Source organism: Stegodyphus dumicola, chromosome 6 (assembly GCF_044657685.1).
Source record: "Stegodyphus dumicola isolate Sdum_Otavi_A_Nest chromosome 6, ASM4465768v1".
Classification (NCBI taxonomy): domain Eukaryota; kingdom Metazoa; phylum Arthropoda; class Arachnida; order Araneae; family Eresidae; genus Stegodyphus; species Stegodyphus dumicola.
The window spans coordinates 32,429,022-32,437,455 of record NC_140773.1 but is presented as its reverse complement, the minus strand read 5'-3'; positions in this window follow the sequence as shown (position 1 = coordinate 32,437,455).

Here is an 8,434-nt window from a genome sequence, read left to right as displayed (position 1 = left end):
TAATTCTAGTTGCAGAGCTTGACGTAGTTGAAGTTGCCGATGACAGTATTTTTTCTTTATTCTTAAGAATTGTCCTTATTGTTGAAGTTGCCAAAATCAATGCAGCACTAATTTGAGATTGACATTCACCAGAATCTAATCTTCTAATCACTTGCATTTGAGTTTCCAGTGAAATGCTTTTTCTGGTTGCTTTCTTTTCTTGTTTTTTATTTTCACCCATGATAAAAACTAAAGATCATAATATTTGTCACTGTATTAATCGTTATAGTATTATACAAATTTAAACTTACAATAATGTCAACAAATGTTTCAAATGATAAAAATGCGTCCACCAAGCAAGAAACGCAACTACACTGTTTCGGATATGTTATTTGGAAACCTAGCGCTGCGCACAATTTCGGAGAATCCCCGGGTTGAAATAAAAGAGCGTTAAACCGAAACAGCGTTAAGCGGGGTCTTACTGTATATGAAATTTTTTTATATATTAATGAAAGAAATAAGATTTAAAATGTTAAGCATTATATATATACAAAGGTCTTTTTTAGTTTGTTCTCCTTTCTTTAATTATACAAATATATAATTTAAAATCTCAAACATAAGCTAAAAATGAAATTTTTTATCCTAAATTATATACATTTTACTATAAACTGAAGCTAGAAAAGAAAAGTACTTTTTATTGCATCATAATTTGTGACTTAAAGACATTTTTACTTTTCGGCAGTAAAAGTTATGTAATTAAAATTTTAAAGCTACCCCCTTTCCTTAAAATATATATTAAAAACATAAAATAATTGAAATTTAAAAGAACAGCAATTAAGTATCACTACTACAAGATTAATGTAGTATATAGATAATTCATATCTTTCACCACTGTAAAGTTTATATCTCTCTACCTAAATTTTTATAAGGAAGAATAAAATGAGCTTTATCACTTAAAAATATGCTTTCTATTTTCTAAGCACTTATATATACATACACTATCCACCATTTATTAAACTAGCTTGCTAATAAAATCAGCTGCTTATTGCATTCGAATATTCAGGAACCAAAGCAGATGTATACTAATCAATGGAAAACCGCCGTTTATAAAACTAAGATTGGCAAAGATTGATTCTTTGCCTGAATATTCTACTTGTAGCTTTCAAAGCTGTTTCTATTCAATCTCCTTAACGTATCGTGGCTTATTTATTGGGTATTTGGTTCTTAAAACAGAGTTGAGTAAAATTTTTCTATCCCCTTCTGATCATTTACCAGTGACACATTGATCTTAAAGCTCTTTGTCCACACTATTGCTCAAAGAGGCAGAACTTCATTGTCTTAAGGTTAACTTAAGTAGTCTTCTAGAGACACTATAAATGCTTGAATATTCTTTACGAATACCAGCTTAGAGAAGATGGAAATGCAACTTCTGCATCCTATTTTTAAGGCTACCATGGTTATATGATGCACACATTATTTTTATAGTTTCTCAAAAAAGTTGACGAGATCTTTTGTACACTGCTCAAAAAAAAAAAACAAAAAAAAAGGGACAGTCCTATATCTCCCGATCTACTGGGCCGATTGACAAAATTCAAATTGCATTCTTCATGTCTCGAAAGCGCGACTTAGGATATATATTAGATTTATATATAGCACTATTCTAACATAGGTATTTTGACACAAAATCGGACTTTTTTTGAAATAACATACCAATTTTTTTACATATTTCGATTCTACGACTCAAATTACGCCTAAATATGAAATTTTGTAAAATTTGGAGCGAAATTTACAGAGAAATTCACAAATTTATGTTGGCACTTTTTTGTCAGTTTGCGCCAAGAATAGTTCACTTGGCGAAATTCTTAATATATGGCAACCTAGTTTCCTTTCCCGTGAGTGGAAAAAAAGTCACCATCGTTCCTTTTTTCCAAATAATATTCTTTATATTATATTTTTAATTATAACTTATTATTTTAAGTCATTTTTTCTTTTTCGAATTTCATTTTAATTGTTTAAGTTGCATGGTTTTTTTTTTCGAATAACTGTTTTAAAAATTTCTACTTACCTATTCAAACAGCGTAAATAAAGGTGCAGCATTTTTTTTTTTCAAATAGTTTTCTTTATATATATTTTTTTGTCATAGTTATTATTTTAGGCAATTTTTAAATTCTTAACTTTTATTTTAATTGTTTGTGTTGCATTGTCTCTTCAGATAATTGTTTTAAAATTTTCTATTTATTCCTTCGAATTGAGCATTTTAAATATATTTATTAATATAAATTTTCCAGAATTTGATTTTATTTATTTGAATTGCATTTCTTTCGGAGGAATACTTTGTAACCCAGACTACGATGCGTTTGAAAACTGCGTATATTAAAAGAGAAAATACAGTAAAGCACAGTTAACACGCCTTTCAATGTTCCGTTCAGAAAAATATATATATAAATAAGAGAGACATTTTAACTTAGGATGACTTGCATACACTGCTTTAAACAGTTTTATCATTGTGCCTATTGCTTTACACAATTTTATCTTACATTTGGCTTCTTAAATGTTATTCATATTTTAGTCAGATATATATATATATATTTTTTTTTTTTTTTTTTTTTTTTTTAAATCGTAAAAATCAAATATCATAAGATTAAAAAGTTTTAAATTTAAAAAAAAAATACAAATACTAAATTTTACTGTAAAATGTATTTTTTCTTCTCTTTTTCTTCAGGCATTCTACTTTATTCTTGCTCTTTTTCTTTAGGCATTCCGCATGTATATTAAAAAGCATCCAAATTTTCAAAATATCTTGATGTTTCTGACAATCATTTTAAATAAAGTTATCATCTTCCATTTCATAAAGGCCCACAAACGGCCGAGCGGTAAAGTCGCTGAACACTGATAGTTCACTCCGGGGTTCAAATCCCGGTAAACAGGCTGGTTGCATTGGCGTTTTCGTGGATTTTCTCATGTGTACCATGTATGCCAGGTGATTTCCCTTAGAAAGTTCTTCACAAAGGCATCCTTCCTTTTAGGCAGATAGCCCTGCTTTGACGTAACTTAATAATTCAATTCAATCCATTTCATCAATATTTGGTCAGAGCCTTTATCAGTCTTTAGAGGCTAAACATTTTGAAGGTATGATATGAAAGGAAAGACTGGTTTCATCAAGAGGTTTTGGTTTATTTAATTATGACAAAGCACACTAGGGCTATCTGCCTAAGGGGAGGGATGCCTTCGTGGAGGACTTTGTAAGGGAAACTGGCTCGCATACACGTTACACATGGGGAAAACCACGAAAATGCCCATGCAGCCAGCCCGTTCGCGGGATTCGGACCTCGGACAGAACTACCAGCATTCAGTGACTTTATCGCTCGGCCGCTGTTTCAAGAGGAGGAAAAAAAAAACATCTTTAGGTGACATCCACATACATCACTGGATAAACTCCTGAATCTTCAAATAATTCGAATGAGAAAATCATGGGATTCTCCATTTATGATACGATATGATGTTCTATAACGTAATCAGGGTTGCCACTCAAACAGGAGAATGAAATTCCCTGACTTTTCCAGGTTTTCCAGGTGCGTTTCAAGAAAATTCCAGTCTATCCGCGTAATGTACGTTGGCTACGCTAAGAGTTAAATTATGGTATTACTTGTATTGTGTAGCAAATTCACTTAATTTTTCAATAAATCCCAGAGGACATTTATTCTTAATTATTCTTGGTATACTTAGTTTGATAATTTTGTTTACTTTTCCACTTAAGAAACTTAATAAAATTTAAGATATATACATTGGATAACAAATGTATGTTTTATTTAATTATTACTCATGATCATCACCAGTTCAACACGAGGCTAATCCGGTCCTTATAAATCACAACGCTATGCTAAATAGTTAGGTTAGATTTTAGGTAAATTTAATTTGTGTGAGGTATGTTCTTAAAAGGCACCTTAACACTTGAAAACACAAATATAATTATAATAGTTGTTGTTTTCTCCATTGAAGATTGAGATTAGAATCTTCCCAATCTGGAATAAAATAAGGCTTTTTTTGCAGACATTCTGCAGCTAAACGAAAGAAAGAAATCTATTTTAATAAATTGAGGTATTTTATATTTAGTTCGCAGCATACATAAGAAAAAAATATGTGCATTAAATTTCGTGATGGTATGTCATCATACTGCTAGAATTAATTTCAAGATTATGCCAGAGAAAATTTCCTGAAATTTAGAAATATTATTTACTAATAATAATTAATAAATTTAGAGGGAAGAAGCATCATTAAATTATACGAATAACATAAAAATAAAGATAATTACTTAAAAATTGAATTAGAATAATCAATGATATTTTAGCGAATATAGTTATATTACATGGTTAGCCTAGATGACAGATTACTATTTTTTATTTTACTGCAAAATGGCAAGGTATTTATTAAAAAGAAAAGTTTAAAAAGATTTTGCGGTAAAATTCTAGTATACGGTAAGGCTTTGGCACGATTTTGAAAATTGTCGCCAAGACCAAAATGACCCGTTTACTGCGCATCATCATGTCGCCAAATCCATACATGGAGATTATTTTAACCAAAAAACGTCTATGCAAAGAATCTCTAATTCTTTGGTCTATGTAAAGAAGAAAATTTTCCATACAAGTAAAATGCTATTACGCCGCTAGAATGCGGAGGGAAAATTTGCCAAGGGATTTGGCGACGGAACCTGGCGGCCAGAATTTCCCTCTCCGCGATGTGTACCGGAAATTGAGAAACGTGTTAAGAAGAAACGTTCTTTGACAAAAAGAAAGCTACGAAAATCCGTTTTTAAATTATTGCGAAAAATCCAAGAAGAAACGTTTTATCAAAGGACGTTTCTTCTTGGATTTTTCGCAATAATTTTAAAAACGGATTTTCGTAGTTCCCCCCCCCCTGAAAATTACTAACCTATGAATTAATTTACTTGCGCCAAAAAATATTTTCTTTTAATTTAGAGTTTAACTACTTGCGCCAAAAAATATTTTCTTTTAATTTAGAGTTTAACTACTTGCGCTAAGACTAAACTTCACGGTTGCGGTGCCGTGCGCTACAATATAGCAAGTGGCAAAGTGTCTCATTTACGGCCCACCAGCGGCCGAGCGGTAAAGTCGCTGAACACTGGTAGTTCGGTCCGAGGTTCGAATCCCGCGAACGGGCTGGCTGCATGGCGTTTTCGTGGTTTTCCCCATGTGTAACGTGTATACGAGCCAGTTTCCCTTAGAAAGTCCTCCACGAAGGCACCCCTCCTCTTAGGCGAGATAGCCCTCGAGGCTTTGCCATAATCACACACACACACAGTCTCATTTACGCCGCTCCGCATCTGCGAGTGCAATCCAGAGCTGTAACTCGAGAAATAAACAATCTCGCTGTTAGGCGACGTGTGCACCATGTTATTTTCATTTTTGCGATAAATGCTTATCGACGTGGTGTTCACGTCGCTCGCAGTTTGAAACAAAAACATCTCGACGTGCGTGGCACGTCTTTTTAGCGCAAGTGGTTAAAGAAATTTTAAAGGATATTCATTTAATGAACTCTTGATAACGTGACCTTCGACACCGGTTTCCAGCTTTGGCGGCAGATATATCACGCATGCACAGCTGTTTCCCTCTATGATGGAACGGAGCCACGTCTGTTGCAGAGAGGTTCTCCTTCTTTACAATACATATTCTTTGATTCTAACCTCCATGGTACCGTATGCTAAGATTAAACCCATTTTGTTTTATACGAGAACAGGTACTTTCTTTAGTTCATGCACTGCACATGCGATTCTCGAGAATACTGGAAACCAAACCATTGCGGGAAACTTGCTTTGCCTTTCTAAAAGGCAATCAAATTGGAGCTGCGAAAATTGGCTCTATGCCAGCAGACACTCACGTGATAGGCAATTCGCTAAAAAAGTTATCTCTTCCGACGTCGGCGCAAAAATCGCTTTTTTTGGCGGGATCACTGTATGAACTTCCCTGACTTTTCCAGATTTTGACAAAAATACTTAAATTCCCTGACTTTTCCCTGAATTTTTTGGTCAATTTTCGAATTCCCTGACTTTTCCCGGTTCTCCCGGTTTTCCAGGTAGCGTGGCAACCCTGCGTAATTTAAATTTATACAACCATATTGTCTTTTCTGTTAACCACAAGCTCAATTGATGGTATTTGCTGGTGTACACGTCCAAGTGTTTTTTCTTTGAACACCTAAATTCATTGAAGTATCCTGAAAGTATCTTCAAAAGCATCCAACTTTTTGAAACATCTTGGTATGTCTGACAGCCAAATTCCCTGCAAATTTTTGCTTACTTTTCTCCCTAATTTTCTTCTTTCCTTCTACAGTTATTTTCAGTGTGCACACACAAGAAAATTAAGATTTTTCGATTGCTAGACTTCTATAAATTTTGCTTTCTTGTTAATTTTTTAAAATATCAATTACATGAATTGCATTTCAGCTGAAGACAGCTTTTCATTTTCTAGTCATTTTAACTATAAATAAAAAAAAGCGAAGTCCAAAGGATAAATATTTTAATTAAAAGATTTTTGCTAAATGAAAAAGAAATAAAACAGTCCAGCAGGGTTAATTCTGTACCACCAAGTAACCTGATTCTTATATCGGCTGAAACAATCTAAATCATATTAAAGGTCATGTTTTTTTATACAATCTATAACGCGAGAGAAAAATTAGCTTCCTAAAACATTCTTTCTAAGAGGATTAATATAAAAGATTATATTTATATATATATTTTTAAAGCTGGGACTTGAACCAAACTGTAAATTTTTAAAGTTTAATTTACATGGTGGTAATAATTAAAGTTCCAATTTGAAATGGTCATAAAAGGAAAACTACCGTACCAAATGTTATCAAACTTGGGAATCGTGTAAAGGAGGTTATGGGAATTTATTTTCAGCGAGGAAAAAATAGTTAAAAAAACTCATCACCAGGGGGAAAATGACGCTGTATACAAGATTCTTAAATGAAATAAGACTCGAAAACATCTGCTGAAAGTGTGTTTAATATTTTCCGAAACGTGTTACAAAGCATGTTCAATGTAGCGTCTAGCATTTTCCGAAAGCAAGTTAAATCCTGTTACTGCATTCTCAACAGCAGCTCTTAGCATATCGGGACGAATGTTACGGACATGTCAGTGTTTAACATTTTTCATTTCTGCCAAATTGTTTAGGTTATCACCATAAACAGTGCTTTTGAGAAAACCCCATAGCTAAAAGTCACAGAGGTTGAGGTCTGGTGGGAAGAGGGGAAGTGTTGGCCTATAAGACGTTCATTCGTGAAATGTTGCCTAAGTAAGTGTGCGACACACGTGAGGTGGGGCCCAGCCATGCATAAAAATCGTAGTATCTAAAATGCCACGTTACTGCAGTTCATGTATCACGAAACATTTTAACATTGACTCTAAGTGAGCTGAAATCACAGTAGTCCAGCTGTCGACTGTTCTTCAGAGAAAAATGGTTCAGTTATAAAACTAGCTGTCATTCCACACCAAACGGTGTGGAATGACAGCTATGCAATCGAATGCAGTAGGAGAATGCAATGGAAATAGGTAGATAACATGAGGGATTTTTTTGGCCCAAATCGATTAAAAGCGTTTTGAATCAGTATCTTCATGTTTTAGGCCCGAATTCAGGCTTAAAAAATTACAAATTAGCGATCTGTAAGAAAACGATTTCCAGATTGTACACACTTGTGCGAGTGATTTGTGATCTCACATTTTCTAATCGCTAATTTGTGGTTTTCACGGACGAATTTCTCACTTACACTCGACGTTTATCGAATTTAACGCTTTTAAATGGTAATTTTCTTACTTCAAAATTTCTTAAGGGTATGCAACATATTAAACCCATGTAACACAAGGTTAAGTTAGATTTCGACCCATATTTCGTTTAAAAATATTGCATACAGCGCCATTTTCCCCCTGATGGTGAGGTTTGGAACTTCCCTTTTTTCGTGGAAAATAAATTCCTATGATCTCTTTTATACGATTACCAGGTTTGATAACATTTGATCCAGTAGTTTTTGTTTTATGACTGTTTCAATGTGGAACATTAATTATAAACATCCTGTATATTATTAAATTTTAATTGAAGCTATGCGTTATATGTATACCATGCGTAAGATTTCCGCTTTTATAGAAAAAATAAAGAATCGAAGCAAATATACTTAGGATAATGGAACAAAACTGAAAAAAATTCTCTTCCCTCCGAAAATAAAATATTGAAACTTCGACCTTGAATTTATTGGATTATCGAAATATTCAATATGACCTATCTTCTAAGTCCTAGTTCCGACAACAATTCCGTCAAAAATTCCGAATTACTTAAGCTGATGCAAAAGATTTAGTATATATTCACTGTATGTTAGTAAAGTAATCAGAGTGTTATAAAAATAGATTATAGAATTTACGCTGATGCAACTTTTTGTCTGACTGCACAAC